Below are 21,488 nucleotides of genomic sequence, written 5' to 3'. Positions count from 1 at the left end.
CATCTCCACTGCACTCTTGGCAGTTAATTTTTAAAAAGATTTGTTTATATCTTGCAGTCTTCAGTAGAGTGACAAATAAATTCAAAACTTCAGTAAGGTGAGAAATAAACTTTGAACTGCAGTAAAGAGAGAGAAATGGTCTGCATGCCATTCCTTTACTCAGAAGTGTTCAGTATTTTTCATGAAACAATCACATCTAAGCCTCTAAAGACATACTTCAGTTCAGTTCAGTTCAGTCGCTCAGTCATGTCCAACTCTTTGCAACCCCATGAATCGCAGCACGCCAGGCCTCCCTGTCCATCACCAACTCCTGGAGTTTACTCAGACTCATGTCCATCAAGTCAGTGACACCATCCAGCCAACTCATCCTCGGTCGTCCCCTTCTCCTCCTGCCCCCAATCCCTCCCAGCACCAAAGTCTTTTCCAATGAGTCAACTCTTTGCATGAGGTGGCCAAAGTACTGGAGTTTCAGCTTTAGCATCATTCCTTCCAAAGAAATCCCAGGGTAGATCTCCTTCAGAATGGACTGGTTGGATCTTCTTGCAGTCCCAGGGACTCTCAAGCGTCTTTTCCAACACCACAGTTCAAAAGCATCAGTGTGGTGTTAAAAATAAACATGCAGATAAGCCAACTTAATCATGTGTTTTGAAAAATTAAGCCAATACCCCAAATAAAATCTTGGAGGTATAATGTATAAAGATTCAAGATCTAATCTGAAGATTGTGGATTATGTAGTGACAAGGAATAGATTATGTAGTTAATGTATGACTAACACACTATAGAAGAAGCTTTTCATGCAAAATAAATTTAGCAGGCTATCTTATTTATAGTTTTATTTTATGATTTCCCCTGCTGGAATCTTTTCAAGAGAAACTAGTTGGCATTAAGAAAAATAAAAAATCTATTCATCACTTTTATTTTTTTTTAACCTCTTCACATAGTTTCTTTTTTTTTTTTTTTACTTGCTTTTTCAAGACTTCTGGTAGATATTTGGCTTTCTTTATATTCTCTCAGAGGAAAAACACATATTTCAAGACATCTGTAAAATCTATAAATACAATGAACAGAATCTTTTAAGTCTAAAATAGTGCTCATTCAAGGTGAGAATATCCTCTTAAATTCTAGATTTCTTTCAGATGGCTATTTTGAAATGTTTTGTCTTATTTCAGTTACATTTTAGTATTTTAGGCAACGTTTACATCTGTGAGCCTTGAACTGTGTTAGTTAAAGCAGCCCAAAATAAGTAGCAATACTAATGAATTTCAAGGCAAGATTTACAACACACAGAGGCCATAGTTCAACTAGGATAAAAGTATGTCTGAATATGATTTTAAAATAAGTATTTATAAAGCATCAGCCAGTTTTAATAGTGTGTCAATATTTTATATGGGGATTTCTGACAGTGAAGTCTCCACAGTGCCTTGTATTTTATGACTTAACTATGTAGAATTCCAGAATCAAATTCAAAGGGGAAATAATAGTAAAAAGCAGCAATGCAGTTTATTTAAAGTATAGCATCCTAACCAATCACCTAATGACATCCTTCCAGTAGGAATTTTATCTGTCTTAGGCTATGAAATTGGCTGTGTGTGTGTCTGTGCTCAGTCACTCAGTCAAGTCTGACTCTTTGTGACCCATGGACCGTTGCCTGCTAGGCTCCTCTGTCCGTGGAATTTTCCAGGCAAGAATACTGGAGAAGGTTGCCATTTTATACTCCAGGTATCTTCCTAAACTAGGGATGCATCTCCTGCATTGGTTAGCAGGTTCTTTACCACTGAAATGGGCTGCTAGCCCTCGAAAGGGGTCTGTTTTCCCTTAAGCAGGCCCGCTGTTCTAACAGCAACTCTCATGCTAATAAATTCTGTTCTCTCAAACAAACAAACAAAATATGCCTTTTATATTTTTGTAAAGGAGACCACTTAGAATAAGATCCGGACTTAAAAGATGAAAGTAAAGAAGAGAAATGAGCCAAAGCCTATTAATACAATGAGAACATCCAAATTTTCACAATGACAGCAGAGTCAGTTCACTCAGAGGTTAGTTAAATAATTGTTTTAAGGACTCACTGTCCTTTTTGGGAAAATGAACAGTGTAAGTTTAAAGCTCTCACGATGAGAACAATTGGAGCAATCATGCACATAGATTAATACATACTCACAAAATACTGACTTCATTTACTGAATCACTGGAGGCACTTTAAATGTTTATTTGCATTTTACAGTTAACATAGTTGTACTGAAATCTCAATGCCAATTTATCTCTATTAGATATCACACTGCCCGTTGTGATTGCCAAGTCTGTTGCAGGTTGTACATTACAATCGTGGGTGTTTTTGGCTGTGGTTACCTTTGATAATGGGAGGAAGAGTATAAACAAACAGATAAGTTAATGTTAATTTTGGGGGTAGGATTACTTTTTGGATAACCAACCGCACAAAGGTTCTTGAGAAAGATTAAGATTTGAGGTCGATTGTATCCATTCCTATATCCAAGTGCTTAGAACAATCCCTGAAACAGTTAAGAAATTGAAAATTATCTTTCAGAGGAATGAACTACAGTGATACAAGCACTAATAAAATAATAAAGAGACAATTTTTTTGGAAGATCTCCTCTCCCATATAATTTCAGTTCAGTTCAGTCACTCAGTCATGTCTGACTCTTAGCGACCCCATGGATAAAGCATGCCAGGTCCCCCTGTCCAACAGCAACTCCCGGAGTTAACCTAAACTCATGTCCATTGAGCTGGTGATTTCATCCAACCATCTCATCCTCTGTCATCCCCTTCTCCTCCCACTTTTAACCTTTCCCAGAATCAGGGTCTTTCTAATGAATCAGTTCTTTGCATCAGGTGGCCAAAGTATTGGAGCTTCAGCTTCAGCATCAGTCCTTCCAATGAATATTCAGAACTGATTTCCTTTAGGATGGATTGGTTGGATCTCCTTACAGTCCAAGGGACTCATAGTCTTCTCCAGCACCACAGTTCAAAAGCATCAATTTTTCAGTACTCAGCTTTCTTGATAGCCCAACTCTCACATCCATACATGACTACTGAAAAATCCACAGCCTTAACTAGATGGACCTTTGTTGACAAAGTAATGTTTCTGCTTTTTAATATGTTGTCTAGGTTGGTCATAACTTTCCTGCCAAGAAGTAAGCACCTTCTAATTTCATGGCTCCAGTCACCATCTGCAGTGAATTTGGAGCCCCTAAAAAAAGTCTGCCATGGTTTCCCCATCTATTTGCCATGAAGTGATGGGACTGGAGGCCGTGATCTTTGTTTTCTGAATGTTGAGCTTTAAGCCAACTTTCCCACTCTCCTCTTTCACTTTCATCAAGGGGTTCTCTAGTTCTTCTTCACTTTCTGCCATAAGGGTGGTGTCATCTGCATATCTGAGGTTATTGCTATTTCTCTCAGAAATCTTGATTCCAGCTTGTGCTTCCTCTAGCCCAGCATTTCTTATGGTGTATTCTTCATATAAGTTAAATAAACAGGGTGACAATATACAGCCTTGATGTACTCCTTTTCCTATTTGGAACCAGTCTGTTGTTCCATGTCCAGTTCTAACTGTTGCTTCCTGACCTGCATATAGATTTCTCAAGAGGCAGGTCAGGTGGTCTGGTATTCCCATCTCTTTCAGAATTTTCCACAGTTTATTGTGATCCACACAGTCAAAGGCTTTGGCATAGTCAGTAAAGCAGAAATAGATGTTTTTCAGGAACTCTCTTGCTTTTTCAATGATCCAGCAGATGTTGTCAATTTGATCTCTGGTTCCTCTGGCTTTGATAAATCTGGCTTGAACATCTGGAAGTTCACAGTTCACATATTGCTGAAGCCTGGCTTGGAGAATTTTGAGTGTTACTTTGCTAGTGTGTGAAATGAGTGCAATTGTGTGGTAGTTTGAGCATTCTTTGGCATTGCCTTTCTTTGGGATTGGAATGCAAACTAACCTTTTCCAGTCCTGTGGCCACTGCTGAGTTTTCCAAATTTGTTGGCCTATTGAGTGCGGCACTTTCACAGCATCATCTTTCAGGATTTGAAAGCGCTCAACTGGAATGCCATCACCTCCACTAGCTTTGTTCGTAGTGATGCTTCCTAAGGCCCACTTGACTTCGCATTCCAGGATGTCTGGCTCTAGGTGAGTGATCACACCATCATGATTATCTGGGTCATGTAGATCTTTTTCGTACAGTTCTTCTGTGTACTCTTGCCACTTTTTCTTAATATCTTCTGCTTCTGTAAGGTCCACACCATTTCTGTCCTTTATCGAGCCCATCTTTGCATGAAATGTTCCCTTGGTATCTCTGATTTTCTTGGAGATCTCTAGTCTTTCCCGTTCTGTTGTTTTCCTCTATTTCTTTGCACTGATCACTGAGGAAGGCTTTCTTATATCTCCTTGGTATTCTTTGGAACTCTGCATTCAAATGGGTATATCTTTCCTTTTCTCCTTTGCCTTTCACTTCTCTTCTTTTCATAGCTATTTGTAAGGCCTCCTCAGACAGTCATTATGCTTTTTTTGCATTTCTTTTTCTTGGGGATGATCTTGATCCCTGTCTCTTGTACAATGTCACAAACCTCCATCCATAGTTTGTCAGGAACTCTCTCAATCAGATCTAGTCCATTAAGTCTATTTTTCACTTCCAGTATACAATCGTTAGGGATTTGATTTTGTTCATACCTGAATGGTCTAGTGGTTTTCCCTTTCTTCAATTTAAGTGTGAATTTGGTAATAAGGAGTTCATGATCTGAGCCACAATCAGCCCCCAGTCTTGTTTTTGCTGAGTGTATAGAGCTTCTCCATCTTTGTCTGCAAAAAATATAATCAATCTGATTTCAGTGTTGACCATCTGGTGATGTCCATGTGTAGAGTATTCTCTTGTGTTTTTGGAAGAGTGTGTTTGCTATGGCCAGTGCGTCCTCTTGGCAAAATTCTATTAACCTTTGCCCTGCTTCTTTCTGTACTCCAAAGCCAAAATCTGCCTGTTATTCCAGGTGTTTCTTGACTTCCTACTTTTGCATTCCAGTCTCCTGTAATGAAAAAAACATTTTTTGGGGGTACTAGTTCTAGAAAGTCTTGTTCAAGGTTCTTCATAGAACCATTAAAGTTCAGCTTCTTTAACATTGCTAGTCGGGGCATAGACTTGGATATTGAATGATTTGCCTTGGAAACAAACAGAGACCATTCTGTCATTTTTGAGATTGCATCCAAATACTGCATTTCAGACTCTTTCATTGACTATGGTGGCTACTCCATTTCTTCTAAGGGGTTCTTGCCCACAGTAGTAGATATAATGGTCATCTGAGTTACATTCACCCATTCTTGTCCATTTTAGTTTGCTGATTCCTAGAATGTCAATGTTCACTCTTGCCATCTCCTGTTTGACCAGTTCCAATTTGCCTTGATTCATGGACCTAACATTTCAGGTTCCTATGCAATATTACTCTTTACAATCATTGGACCTTGCTTCCATCACCAGTTTCATCCACGACTGGGTGTTGTTTTTGATTTGGGTCTGTCTCTTCATTCTTTCTGGAGTTATTTCTCCACTGGTCTCTAGTAGCATATTGGGCACCACCGACCTGGGGAGTTCATCTTTCAGTGTCCTATCTTTTTGTCTTTTCATGCTATTCATGGAGTTCTCAAAGCAAGAACACTGAAGTGGTTTGCCGTTCTCTTCTCCTGTGGACCACATTTTGTCAGTACTCTCCACCATGACCCATCCGTACTGGGTGGCTCTACACGGCATGACTCATAGTTTCACTGAGTTAGATAAGGCTGTGGTCCATGTGATTAGATTGGTTAGATTTCTGTGGTTGTGGTTTTCAGTCCATCTGCCCTCTAATCAAGAAGGATAAGAGGCTCATGGAAGTTTCCTGATGGAAGAGACTGACTGAGGGGGCTGGGTGTTGGTCTCCTGGGCAGGGCCAAGCTCAGTAAATCTTAATTTTCTGTTGATGGTTGGAGCTGTGTTCCCTTGCTGTTATTTACCTGGGGCCAAACTATGGTGGGACTTCCCTGGTGGCTCAGACGGTAAAGCATCTGCCTACAATGTGGGAGACCTGGGTTCAATCCCTGGATCAGGAAGATCTCCTGGAGAAGGGAATGGCAACCCACTCCAGTACTCTTGCCTAGAAAATCCCATGGACAGAGGAGCCTGGTGTCCAGGGGGTCGCAAAGAGTTGGACATGACTGAGCGACTTCACTTCACACACGATGGTGGAGGTAATGAAGAAAATGGTGACCTCCTTCAAAAGATCCCTTGCATGTATTGCTACACTCAGTGCCCCCAACCCTGCAGCAGGCTATCACCAACCCACACCTCCACTGGAGACTCCTGGACACTCACAGGCAAGTCTGGATCAGTTTCTTGTGGATCTGCTCCTTTCTCCTGGGTCCTGGTGCACAAGGTTCTGTTTGTGCCCTCCAGTTTCCCATATAAGAGCATTCAAAAATATGTAAATTAATTAATATGATTTCCCTTAATTACTCATTTTTTATGGTGTTGATGACTCGCCATGCAATTGGGATTTTGGAATGAAGATATCATGAAGGAGAATTTTTGTATTCACAGAGAAATCTAAGTATGTTTTAGATGTCTATCATAAAACATGTCATTAATATAGAATCTCTATTGTTTCAATGTCCAGATTTGTTTGTCTAATGAATTTACCCCATATTTTATGTATACTTTTCTGCTTCTTCCTATATTTTATTATTTCCCCGACAAATGCTCTGATCTTGATAATACATTTTTTTATCAATATTCTCATTGCATTAATAAATTCAAAGGAATTTTTCTATATATAGGTCTTTAGTTTCTTTAGGTAGATATATTCCTAAGTATTTTATTCTTTTCATTGCAATGGTGAATGGAGTTGTTTCCTTAATTTCTTTTTCTACTTTCTCATTATTAGTGTATAGGAATGCAAGGGATTTCTGTCTGTCGATTTTATACACTGCAGCTTTACTATATTCATTGATTAGCTCTAGTAATTTTCTGGTGGAGTCTTTAGGGTTTTCTATGTAGAGGATCATGTCATCTGCAAACAGTGAGAGTTTTACTTCTTCTTTTCCAATTTGGATTCCCTTTATTTCTTTTTCTTCTCTGATTGCTGTGGCCAAAACTTTCAGAACTATGTTGAAAAGTAGCGGTGAAAGTGGGCACCCTTGTCTTGTTCCTGACTTTAGGGGAAATGCTTTCAATTTTTCACCATTGAGGATAATGTTTCCTGTGGGTTTGTCATATATAGCTTTTATTAAATCTATAAAACACTGATGAAAGAAATCAGAGAGGACACTAATAGATGGAGAAATATACCATGTTCATGGATCAGAAGAATCAGTATAGTGAAAATGAGTATACTACCCAAAGCTATTTACAAATTCAATGCAATCCCTCTCAAGCTATCAGCGATATTTTTCACAGAACTAGAACAAATTACAAGATTTGTATGGAAATACAAAAAACCTCGAATAGCCAAAGCAATCTTGAGAAAGAAGAATTGAACTGGAGGAATCAATTTGCCTGACTTCAGGCTCTACTACAAAGCCACAGTCATCAAGACAGGATGGTACTGGCACAAAGACAGAAATATAGACCAATGTAACAAAATAGAAAGCCCAGAGATAAATTCACACACATATAGACACCTTATCTTTGACAAAGGAGGCAAGAATATACAATGGAGTAAAGACAATCTCTTTAACAAGTGGTGCTGGGAAAACTGGTCAACCACTTGTAAAAGAATCAAACTAGATCACTTTATAACACCGCACACGAAAATAAACTCAAAATGGATTAAAGATCTAAATGTAAGACCAGAAACTATAAAACTCCTAGAGGAGAACATAGGTAAAACACTCTCTGACATAAATCACAGCAGGATCCTCTATGATCCACCTCCCAGAATTCTGGAAATAAAAGCAAAAATAAACAAATGGGATCTAATTAAAATTAAAAGCTTCTGCACAACAAAGGAAACTAGAAGCAAGGTGAAAAGACAGCCTTCTGAATGGGAGAAAATAATAGCAAATGAAACAACTGACAAACAACTAATCTCCAAAATATACAAGCAACTTATGCAACTCAATTCCAGAAAAATAAAGGACCCAATCAAAAAATGAGCCAAAGAACTAAATAGACATTTCTCCAAAGAAGACATATGGATGGCTAACAAACACATGAAAAGATGCTCAACATCACGCATTATCAGAGAAATGCAAATCAAGACCACAATGAGGTACCACTTCACACCAGTCAGAATGGCTGCGATCCAAAAATCTGCAAGCAATAAATGCTGGAGAGGGTGTGGAGAAAAGGGAACCCTCTTACACTGTTGGTGGGAATGCAAACTAGTACAACCACTATGGAAAACAGTGTGGAGATTCCTTTAAAAATTGCAAATAGAACTACCTTGTGACCCAGCAATCCCACTGCTGGGCATACACACCGAAGAAACCAGAATTGAAGGAGACACATGTACCCCAATGTTCATCGCAGCACTGTTTATAATCGCCAGGACATGGAAACAACCTAGATGTCCATCAGCAGATGAATGGATAAGAAAGCTGTGGTACATATACACAATGGAGTATTACTCAGCCATCAAAAAGAATACATTTGAATCAGTTCTGATGAGATGGATGAAACTGGAGCCGATTATACAGAGTAAAGTAAGCCAGAAAGAAAAACACCAATACAGTATACTAACACATATATATGGAATTTAGAAAGATGGCAATGATGACCCTGTATGCAAGACAGCAAAAAAGACACAGATGTGTATAGCGGACTTTTGGACTCAGAGGGAGAGGGAGAGGGTTGGATGATTTGGGAGAATGGCATTGAAACATGTATACTATCATGTAAGAATCGAATCGCCAGTCTATGTCCGATGCAGGATACAGCATGTTTGGGGCTGGTGCACGGGGATGACCCAGAGGGATGTTGTGGGGAGGGATGTGGGAGGGGGGTTCATGTTTGGGATCGCATGTACACCCATGGTGGATTCATGTCAGTGTATGGCAAAACTAATACAGTATTGTAAAGTAAAATAAAGTAAAAATATAAATAAATAAATAAATAAATTCAAAGGAATTAAATTATAAGATTAAAAAGTCTCACAGTAAACTCATTGTCTTCTTCCCAAATTTGGACCATGCAGTCCTATTAAGACTTTGTAAAATTAGAAAGTACTAGTTCAGTTCAGTTCAGTTCAGTTGCTCAGTCGTGTCCAACTCTTTGCAACCCCATGAATTGCAGCACGCCAGGTCTCCCTGTCCATCACCAACTCCTGAAGTTTACTCAAACTCATGCCCATCAAGTCAGTGATGCCATCCAGCCATCTCATCCTCTGTCATCCCCTTCTCCTCTTGCCCCGAGTCCCTCCCAGCATCAGGGTCTTTTCCAATGAGTCAACTCTTCACATGAGGTGGCCAAAGTACTGGAGTTTCAGCTTCAGCATCAGTCCTTCCAATGAACACACAAGACTGATCTCCTTTAGAATGGACTGGTTGGATCTCCTTGCAGTCCAAGGGACTCTCAAGAGTCTTCTCCAACACCACAGTTCAAAAGCATCAATTCTTCAGTGCTCAGTTTTCTTCACAGTACAACTCTCACATCCATACATGACTACTGGAAAAACCATAGCCTTGACTAGATGGACCTTTGTTGGCAAAGTAATATCTCTGTTTTTGAATATGCTATCTAGGTTGGTCATTACTTTCCTTCCAAGGAGCAAGCGTCTTTTAATTTCATGGCTGCAATCACCATCTGCAGTGATTTTGGAGCCCCCAAAAATAAAGTCTGCCACTGTTTCCACTGCTTCCCCATCTATTTGCCATGAAGAGATGGGACCAGATGCTGTGATCTTAGTTTTCTGAATGTTGAGCTTTAGGCCAACTTTTTCACTTTCCTCTTTCACTTTCATCAAGAGCCTTTTTAGTTCCTCTTCACTTTCTGCCATAAGGGTGGTGTCATCTGCATATCTTAGGTTATTGCTGTTTCTCCCAGAAATCTTGATTCCAGCTTGTGCTTCCTCCAGCCTAGCACTTCTCATGATGTACTCTGCCTATAAGTTAAATAAGCAGGGTGACAATATACAGCCTTGACGTACTCCTTTTCCTATTTGGAACCAGTCTGCTGTTCCATGTCCAGTTCTAACTGTTGCTTCCTGACCTGCATACAGATTTCTCAAGAGGCCAGTCAGGTGTTCTGGTATTCCCGTGTCTTTCAGAATTTTCCACAGTTTATTGTGATCCACACAGTCAAAGGCTTTGGCCTAGTCACTAAAGCAGAAATAGACGTTTTTCTGGAACTGTCTTGCTTTTTTGATGATCCAGCGGATGTTGTCAATTTGATCTTTAGTTCCTCTGCCTTTGCTAAAGCCAGCTTGAACATCAGGAAGTTCATGGTTCATGTATTGCTGAAGCCTGGCTTAGAGAATTTTGAGCATCACTTTAGCGTGTGAGATGAGTGCAGTTGTGCAGTAGTTTGAGCATTCTTTGGCATTGCCTTTCTTTGGGATTGGAATGAAACTGACATTTTCCAGTCCTCTGGCCACTGCTGAGTTTTCCAAACTTGTTGGCCTATTGAGTGCAGCACTTTCACAGCATCATCTTTCAGGATTTGATATAGCTCAACTGGAATTCCATCACCTCACTAGCTTTGTTCGTAGTGATGCTCTAAGACCCACTTGACTTCATATTCCAGGATGTCTGACTCTAGGTGAGGATCACACCATCGTGGTTATCTGGGTCATGAAGATCTTTTTTGCACAGAAGTACTAGTAGTAACCAAAAATCCTCAGTGTAATTTTAGACCACTCTTCCATTCTCTTCATTCAACAGGTCATCAAATGTAATCAAGCTTGTTTCAAGAATATACTTCAAATGAATCAACCCTTTCACCTTTTCTGTCTCACCAGCAAATGAAAAACCAGAGACATTACTTTGCCAACAAATGTCCGTCTAGTCAAGGCTATGGTTCCTGTGGTGATGTATGGATGTGAGAGTTGGACTATAAAGAAAGCTGAGTGCAGAAGAATTGATGCTTTTGAGCTGTGGTGTTCGAAAAGACTCTTGAGAGTTCCTTGGACTGCAAGAGTATCCAAACAGTCTGTCTTAAAGGAGAGCAGTCCTGGGTGTTCATTGGGAGGACTGATGTTGAAGCTGAAACTCCAATACTTTGGCCACCTGATGTGAAGAGCTGACTCATTTGAAAAGACCCCGATGCTGGGAAAGATTGGGGGCAGGAGGAGAAGAGGATGACGGAGGATGAGATGGTTGGATGGTATCACTGGCTCAATGGACATGAGTTTGGGTAAACTTTGGAAGTTGATGATGGACAAGGAGGCCTGGAGTGCTGTGGTTCATGGGGTCACAAAGAGTTGGACACGACCGAGCTACTGAACTGAACTGAACTTATAGTCAGGCTCACATCATATACTGACTCTTGCAAAAGTCTTTCTGGTTTTCTTGCTACCAAACTTAATGGATTTCACCCATTTTTTTCAAAGTTTCTAAAGTTTCCTTCCCAGATTATATGCACATCTTTTTTTTCAATTCAAAATCATTTCCCTAGTCCCTAAAGGCTACAAAACAAAATCCAGAAAGACAGTCAAGACCCACCATAATCTTTGCAGCCTACATTCCTCTACTACCTTTTGTGTACCTGTGTTTCCAGACCTTATGATCCTCTGAACATTACATGTACAATATTTTGTCAGTTTTTTCATTGTTATTTTTTAATGACTTGATATGTTCTTCTTGCCTTCAGCTCCAATATATCCTACTCATCCTTTAAGGTTTACATCATATGCTAGTTTGGTATTAAATTTTCTCCATGTCAATTTCTACCTATGCAGTAGATTAGTGCAGTCCAGACTCCACTTAACAGTTCAACTGATATCAAAAGGTGACAATTATGAAAATAAGCCTCAGATTAATTGTGCTGAGTATTATCAGTGTATCTTATAGATATTATTCATTCATAGACCAACGATAAAAATATCCGGGTCAATGAAATATGTCAAAAGTCAAATTACAGTACATATACACTGTCAAAGATAAAACCTTTTAATGTCATTATTTTGGCCCTCACTTAGACATTTAAGATTATATTTATCATTGAAACAAAAATAGTGCAGTGTCTGAAGTGACTTTGATTAATTTATTTCTGTTCCTGTGCCCGTTCATTTTTATTAGCTCCATGAAAGTGATTCATGTTTGTTTGTTTTTTTTTTTTTCACTCAGCAGTGACTCTGGATTTCATCTTCAAATGGAATATTTAGCAGCAAAGATCATTATATTTTTAGGCTATTCTTTGTTTATCAGATAAAATACTGACATTAATATATAATGTTAATTGTGCTCTTACTCTCTGCCAGGTGTCATATTGACTGTTTGAACATGGATCCTTTCATGCAATTATTGACCACTCTGTGGTATAGATGCTATTATTGTCTTCATTTATAATTCCCATAACTACTTGTAGGATGAATTATTAGCAGCCTTTAAAACATAAACATTTAATTGCCAATGGAAATATAAAGTGCTAACTTCATTAATCACCAACAGAAGAGAAATGAAAACTACAGTTCAATACTTTGACATAAAATGGCTAAAGTGAGGTTTAAGAGGGAGGAGATATTTGCATAGCTGATTTACTTCCTTGCACAGCTGAAACTAACACAACATGTAAAGCAACTATACTGCAAATCCCCAATTAAAGACAAAGACATTATCAGTGGCCTGATATGAATCAGTAGAAATTCTAACACATTGCTTTAAGGAGAAAAAATAATTGTTCCATCACTCTGGAAAACCATGTGGCAAAATCTACTAAAGCTGAAAAATAATGCCTTTTCTTTAACCTAGCAATTCAACTCCTAGTTAAACAGACACAAAGATGTGTACCAAAAAGATATAAAGATGTTCATAGCAGCACTATTTGTAGCAGTCCAAACTAAAAACTACAAACACCCACCAATATCAGAATGGATAAATGAGTTACAGTTTGTTCAACTCAAATAATTCACACCCAGCAAACAAAATGAACAAAATATAACTACATACCATGACACAGATGCATCTTACAGAATAATGTTGAACAAAACATATCAGATACTAAAGAATACATATTATTTTATCCCATTTATAGAGAGTTCAAAAGAGATAAGCAATGGATAATGCTAGAAGTTAGAATAATGGTTACCTTTGGGAAGTTGAGTCACGTTTTATTTCTTCAGGTGGCTCAGTCAGTAAAAAGAATCTGCTTGCAATACAGGAGACCTGGGTTCAATCCCTGGGTCAAGAAGATTCCTCAGAGAAGGAAAAGCAAACCACTCCTATATTCTTGCCTGGGAAATCCCATGGACAGAGAAGCCTAGTGTGCTACGGTCCAAGTTGCAGTGAGTAGGACACGACTAAGCAACTAACCACCATCACTGGATGTTTATTGCACAGATATGTTCAGTTTGTGAAAATTCATCTATTTGCAAACATGATCTTTGCACTTTTTAACATGCTTATCATTTTTCAAATGAAATTTTATGTATAAAAGTAAACATTTGCTATTTTTCCTAAGTTTGTGGCCTGAGGCTGGAGGAAAGCAGCCATTTTGTGACCATGAAGCAACTTCATCATACATTCACTCCTCAATTAATTCACGATTGTCAAATTAATTGACTTGAAGTCAAATAAAGATAATTTGAAAATAACGGAGAGTTTCATTCCACACCAGAGGGTCTTTGCTCTGTCTTTTGTCACCCAGCATCTCACTCTCCATCCCCCAGACTCAAGTCTTCTGGCAGCTGCTTAAACTTGCCAAGCAGGACGCATGACTTCTGCACTGAGCCTCATGGCTTCTGCTTGGAGCTGTCCCTCAAAGGTATCTGCAGAGCTCACTTCCTCGTTTCCTCTATGCTTCTGCTCAAATATCTTCTCATCAGAATGACTTGCCCTCACCCCCACATATAAAACACAACATTTCTCCCTACTCTCTTACATTTATTTTCATCACTGAAATTCTTATCTATGCTGTTTAAAATGTTGCTCATTGAACTGCCTCTGCCCACTCAAACCTAAGCTCTATCAGACCAAGAGTTTTTTGTTGTTGGTTCATGGCAATAACCTCAGAGCCTAAAACATTTCCTGGAAATATACAATAGGTGTATGATAACTATTTTTTGTTTTTAAAAAATATTTATCTATTTTTGGCTATGCTGGGTCTTCATTGCTATGAGCAGGCTTTCTCTAGTTGCGGTGAGTGGGGGCTACTCTCTATTTGCCATGAGTGGGCTTCTCATTGCAGTGGCTTCTCTTGTTGTGAAGCACGGGGTCTAGAGCACATCGCTGTGGTGCACAGGCTTAGTTGCTCCTTGGTGTATGGAATCTTCCTGGACCAAGGATCAAACCTGTGTCTCTTGCATTGACAGGTGGATTCTTAATCACCAGGGAAGTTCATGATAACTATTTTGGAGTGAATGATAGTAACATATGACTTTATTAAAGCCGCTGATATTCTCCAGGTATCCAATTGTCCCTTTTCCTCTCTAAGTTGAAGCAGAAAAAGTTTGGTGGAGAAATATCACAGGATGATGGTAGAGTGGGAAGTTCCTAGGTCCCCTGATCCCTGGTCCTCACTCCCTGCCATGAAGTGGACCTCTCTTACAAGGTGAATGTTCAAACAGCCTCTTCTCTCTCAAAAAAGTCCTCCTCTGAAAAATCAAATCAATTTCTCAGACACATTTTAAATATCAACTTAGAATCCCCTAAACCCCCCACTATTGTTTCATTTCCTCTGTATGCTTTTGTTTTCTCTTTAATACTTAGGCCCCAGGCAATAAAGAACTTTTTTTATATTGGGAGATAGGCAGATCCTAGGGTCAATGGCAAAACCTCTTAATATACAAATCATGTCCTACAGCATAGATGTGCTTACAAATGTAATCCCTTATCATTCAACAAATATCTATCTTGAGTGTGAGATGGGGCAGGGTGAGGGGTGTGGGGTGTGAATATAATGATAAATAGTTTCAGGTGTTTCCTGCTTTTAGTGAGGTTTACATTCTGCTTTATAGAATGTTTTAGGTCAGATGTCTCAGAAACAGATCTGAAACAAGTACATGGGATGAATGGCCTATGTGAAAGATGTTAGCTGGGAAGGAAAACAGGCAAGAGTATACTGAAGAGCTGTTAGTGCTCTGGGCAACTGGGGCTGAGTGCTGCTCTGTCACAAAGTACAGCTCAAAGTGGTCCCACCTCATGGCCCATCACCTTTCAGCCATCATTGGTTGAGGGCTGTTCTTAGGACATGAACACATGGCACTTTGGCCAGCTCCTTTGTGCATGCTAAGCATGATTTGTAGCCAGAGGAAGACCCAGACAGAAAAGATTGGATTCTCGGAGTGGGAACCCCACAAAGTGGAAGACATGGGAAGGGGGAGCCATTAGAGGACCCACCCCTGCTGCAGAGGACTGGCAGTACATTTAGGAAGAAAGGAAAATTCAAGAGAAATAAAAAAGAACTAGAATGAATGGGTAGCTCTGTTCAGTTGGCAAAGAAAAGTCGTTCTCAGTGTGTGATGCTCAGCAGAAATAGTCAAGACATGAGGGAGTTGGTGCCGCTTGCATCAGAGGAAGAGCTTCCTATTGTGGAGGACATCCAGGACAAAGACCAGAATGAAGGGATTAGTTTGATATGTTTAAGAAACTAAGAGGCCTACAGGTCAAAGTGAAGTAAGCAAGTGAAAGAAAGGAAGGGACGATGTCAGAGACCTGCAGGTACCATGAGTCACTGAAGGTTCCATCATGGGAATCGCACAAGCTTACATTCATGTCAGAAGTTATACAGACATTATGCACTAAACATACACATATGTATGCCGGTACATCTGTACATTCATTAGATAAATATTTCATCAATATAGATACATATTTATATAATTATTGACAATTGGGCTTCTGTGGTGGCTCAGATGGTAAAGAATCTGCGTGCAGTGCAGGAGACCCAGGTTCGATCCCTTGGTAGGGAAGATCCCCTGGAATATAAAATGGCAATCCACGCTAGAATTCTTGCTTAGAAAATACCATGAACAGAGGAGCCTTGCAGCCTACAGTCCATGGAGCACAAAGAGGTGGACAAAATTGAGCAACTAAAACTTTCACTTTCACTTATACACAGTTAGTAGTAGTTGCTGTTCAGTTGCTAAGTCATGTGCGACTCTTTGTGACCCCATTGTTCAACAGGCTCCTCTGCCTTTCACTGTCTCTCAGATTGCTCAGATTCATGTGCATTGAGTCAGTGATGCCATCCAACCATCTCATCCTCTGTCACTCCTTCTCCTCTTTCCCTCAATCTTTCCCAGCATCAGTGATTTTTCCAATAAGTTGGCTCTTCCCATTAGGTGTTCAGACTTTTAGTTTCAACTTCAGCACGAGTCCTTCCAATGAATATTCAGGGTTGATTACCTTTAGGATCACAGGTTTGATTACCTTGTACTTTTTCCATGTCTATTTGCCATCAAGTGATGCGACCAGATGCCATGATTTTTGTTTTTTTAATGTTGAGCATTAAGCCAGCTTTTTCACTCTCCTCTTTCACCCTCATAACTTCTCCTCATTTCACTCTCCTCTTTCACCTCAACTAAAGAGGCCCTTTAGTTCCTCTTTTCTGTCTGCCATTAGAGTGGTATCATCTGCACATCTGAGATTGTTGATATTTCTCCTGGCAATCTTGATTCCAGCCTGTGATTCATTCAGCCTGGTATTATGAATGATGTACTCCTCATATAAGTTAAATAAGCAGATGACAATATACAGCCTTGTACTCTTTCCCAATTTGGAACCAGTGAGTTGTTCCATGTCCAGTTCTAACTGTTGCTTCTGGACCTTCAGATATGGTGGTCTGGTATTCCCGTCTCTTTCAGAATTTTCCACAGTTTTCTGTGATGCACACAGTCAAGGCTTTAGCGTAGGCAATGAAGCAGAAGTTTTTTGGAATTCCCTTGCTTTTGCTATGATCCAACAAATGTTAACAGTTTGATCTCTGATTTCTCTGCCTTTTCTAAACCCTGCTGGTACATCTGGAGATTCTCAGTTCATGTACTACTGTAGCCTACCTTGAAGGATTTTGAGCATAACTTTACTAGCATGTGAAAATAGAACAATTGCATGGTAGTTTGAACATTCTTTGGCATTACACTTCTTTGGGATTGGAATGAAAACTGACCTTTTCTAGTCCTGTAGCTGCTGAGTTTTCAAAATTTGCTAGCATATTGAGTGCAGCATTTTAACAGCATCATCTTTCAGGATTTTAAGTAGCTCAACTGGAATTCCATCACCTCCACTATCTTTGCTGGTAGTCATGCTTCCTAAGGCCCACTTGACTTCACAGTTTAGTATGTCTGGCTCTAGGTGAGTGACCACACCATCCTGGTTACCCAGGTTATTAAGACCTTTTATGTATAGCTCTTCTGTGTATTCTTGTCACCTCTTCTTAATCTCTTCTGCTTATGTTAGGTCCTTACAATTTCTGTCCTTTATCATGCCCACCCTTGCATGAAATGTTGTCTTGATAGCTCTAGTTTTCTTGAAGAGATCTCTACTCTTTCCCATTCTATTGTTTTCCTCTATTTCTTTGCATTATTTCATTGTTCATTTAAGAAGGCCTTCTTATCTCTCCTTGCTATTCTCTGGAACTCTGCACTCAATTGTGTATATCTTTCCCTTTCTCCCTTACCTTTCACTTCAATTTTCTCAACAAAGCCTACTCAGACAACCACTTTGCCTTCTTGCATTTCTTTTTCTTTGAGATGGTTTTGATCACTGCCTCCTGTACAGTGCTATGAACCTCCATCCATAGTTCTTTACCACACACTATCTATCAGACCTAATCCTTTGAGTCTATTCATCACCTCCAGTATATAATCATAAAGGTTTTGATTTACGTCATACCTGATTTGCTTAGTGGTTTCCCCTACTTTCTTCAGCTTAAGCCTGATTTTTTCAATAAGGAGCTCATTATCTGAGATACCGTCAAGTCTAGGCCTTATTTTTGCTGACTGTCTAGAGATTTCCCATCTTTGGCTGCACAGAATATTATCAATCTGATTCTGATATTGACCATCTGGTAATGTCCATGTGTAGCCTTTTCTTGTGTTGAAAAAGAATGTTTGTTTTGACCAGTGTGTTCTCTTGACAAAACTGTTAGCCTTTGCCCTTCATTTTGCTACATTTTGTACTCCTAGGCCAAACTTGCCTGTTACTCCATGTATCTTTTGATTTCCTACATTTGAATTCACATTCTCTGTGATGAAAAGGACACCTTTTTTGGTGCTAGTTCTAGCAAGCCTTGTAAATCTTCATAGAAGCAGTCAACATCTGCCTTCAGCATCGGTGGTTGGGGCATAGACTTGGATTACTGTGATGCTGAACGGTCTGCCTCGGAAAGGGTCTGAGATCATTCTGTCATTTTTGAGTTTGCACCAAAATACTGTACTTTGGAATCTTTTGTTGATGATAATGGCTACTCCATTTTCCCCAAGGGATTCTTGTCCACAGTAGTAGATGTAATGGTCATCTGAATTAAATTTGCCCATTCCTGCCCATTTTAGTTTACTGATTCCTATGATGTTGATGTTCATTCTTGCTATCTCCTGCTTGACCATGCCCAATTTACCTTAATTCATGGACCTAATATTCCAAGTTCCTGACCAATATTGTTCTTTGCAGCATCAAGCTTTACTTTCACCTCCAGACACATCAAAAATCGAACATCATTTCCACTTTGGCCCAGCTGCTTCATCTTTCTGGAGCTATTTGCAATTGCCCTTTACTCTTCCTCAGTAACATATTGGACACCTTCTAACCTATGGGGGTCATCTTCTGGCGTCATATATTTTTGTCTTTTCATACTTTTCATGGAGTTCTGTGTAAAGAATACTGGAGTGATTTTCCTTTTCCTCCTCCAGTAGACCACGTTTTGTCAGAACTCTTCACTATGACCTGTCTGTCTTAGGTGGCCCTGCATGGCCTGGCTCATATCTTCATTGAGTTATGCAAAACCCTTCACCATGACAAAGCTCTGATCCATGAAGCAATACATTTGGTTAAGTACTTATTTATAAATACCAGTCTAATGGATGATGAAAATAATAAAATCTGCTTTCATTCCCAGTCATTGTGCAAAAATGAACAGTGTATACCATGTGTAAAATAGATAGCCAGTGGGAAGCTGCTATAAACCACAGGAAGTTCAGCTCAGTGCTGTTTTGACCTAGAGGGATGGCCTGGGGAGGGAGAGGGAAGGTGAAGAGGAAGCGTTTGGGTATTCGTATGGCTGATTCACTTTCTTGTACAGCAGAAACTAACACAACATTGTAAAGCAATTATATTCCAATTAAAGAATGAACACTGTAGACAAATAAGTGTATATTTTGTGGTCCCTGGTTGAAGTATCTGTGGATAACTCTGAATGTCTAGTCACATATAACCAGGACACGGCTGATGAGAGTTACTGAGACAGTATCAATGGGAACTACTTGGGAGAGAAAAACAGAAAACAGATGGATGACAGGTAAATCTAAATTGAGACTCATTTTAGGTTTTTGATTGAAACTCCTTAAAGCAAAGAAGTATTATAAAATGAAAAGGACTGAAAATAAATTTTAAAAAACCATCTAACTTGAAGCTTTAAGCATGATGGGTAACATTTTTCTTTTCCTATTATTTTTCTTCTTTTTAGAAATATTGGCTGTCACAAAATCAGAGAGCTTGAGTAGTGAGTGACTCACTCCAGGACTCATCTCTAATTTTTTAGGTCTTGTTTTTTGTTTTTGTTTTTAACTAGATTCAAAGTTAGTGGGCAAGGCACAGGTATGAGTTAACTTAAATTCAGTGTGCATTGGCATTACTTACAGAAATTTGGAGAGCCTTTGAACAAAGGAGAAAAGATTACTTCACTGACAGTGAAATTAGAGAATTGGGCAAGCACATTGTGTGGAGTTAATAGGGAAGTGTTTTGCTACCCCTGTTTTATGCAAATGGTACAGTAGCAGGAGAAAATCAGTGAGGCAGCATTGTTCTCAGTTGTTTTAAAGGCAAGGGGTCATGGAGACAATGTAGATACAGGCTCATTTTTAATGGATTTAAAATTCATTTCTAACCTATTGAAATCTTGCACACCATGTGCAATGACTCACTGAGTTATTGCTGAGAAGGAGCCAGATAATGGGAAAAGCAAAAATATTCATGTTCTTTCTCCAAGGGCCTCCCACTGCCCTTGACTGTTCACTATCTGCCTTCAGAAAGCTCATGATAGCCTAATCAACAGCATCATCAAGGACTGAGCCTTAAACATCAGCCAGAGAGGGTGTTCCACCCCCAAATCTGACTTCTGACCCAATTTTTACAAATTATACACTTGGATAATCCATTTGTCATCCAGTTGCTATGAGGCCAGCTGCTCTCCATTGAAATATAATCATCTTTCGATGTTCTCCATAAACACGCTGGTTGGGAAGCAAGAGCAACTACATTAAACCAGAAGAAATTCAATGAGAAAACAATTGATTAGAAAGAGACCACTGTTCCCCACCAAACTTGCATGGTTACCGTCAGATTGATTATTTCTAACTTTTGTTAGTAAAAAACTCAAAATAACCCGGAAATATGAAGACAGTTGAGAAATTAAAGACTCTATGGCAAGATACATTTTAACTCTTTTCTGCTATTTTTCAAATGCTGTATATTGAAATCAGCCCAAGTTTTCCTCATTGGGTGAATAGATGTTTTAAAATGTGGTATAGTCTGCGGTTCATGGGGTCGCAAAGAGTCAGACACGACTGAGCAACTGAACTGAACTGAACTGATAGTCTTACAATAGAATACTTCACAGCAAGAGAAGATAATGAGCTATGGATAAATACAACTGGATGAATCTCAAATACATTATGGTAAGTGACTCCACATATATGAAAGATTATGCAGAAATGGGATCAGTGGTTGCCAAAGGCTGGAAATGTATGAAAAGAGCTGACTATAAAGGCACAGTAGATTATCATTTGAAGCGATGGGATTATTCAACAACATAATTGTTGTAGTAGTTATCTGACTGGGATCATATATTTTAATTTGTCAAAAATCATAGAATGGCCTATCAAGAAAGAGTGAATCTTACTGTATGTAAATTATACATTAATAAACTTATCAATAGGGCTTCCCTGGTGACACAGGGCTGAAGAATTCACCTGCTGGTGCAGGAGACACCAGCGTTGTGAATTTGATCCATGAGTTGGGGAGATCCCCTAGAGTAGGAAATGGCAACCCATTCCGGTATTCTTGCCTGGAAAATTCCATGGACAGAGAGCTTGACGGGCTAGAGTCAATGGGTCTGCAAAGAATCAGACACAACTGAGCACACAAAACCCTTATTTAAAAATTGTTCTTGGTTGAAAAGTACATTCTGTTTTCACTTTTTAGAAGAACAGCA

This window comes from Budorcas taxicolor, chromosome 13 (genome assembly GCF_023091745.1).
Source record: "Budorcas taxicolor isolate Tak-1 chromosome 13, Takin1.1, whole genome shotgun sequence".
Taxonomy (NCBI): Eukaryota; Metazoa; Chordata; class Mammalia; order Artiodactyla; family Bovidae; genus Budorcas; species Budorcas taxicolor.
Note: the sequence above shows the minus strand (reverse complement) of the source record.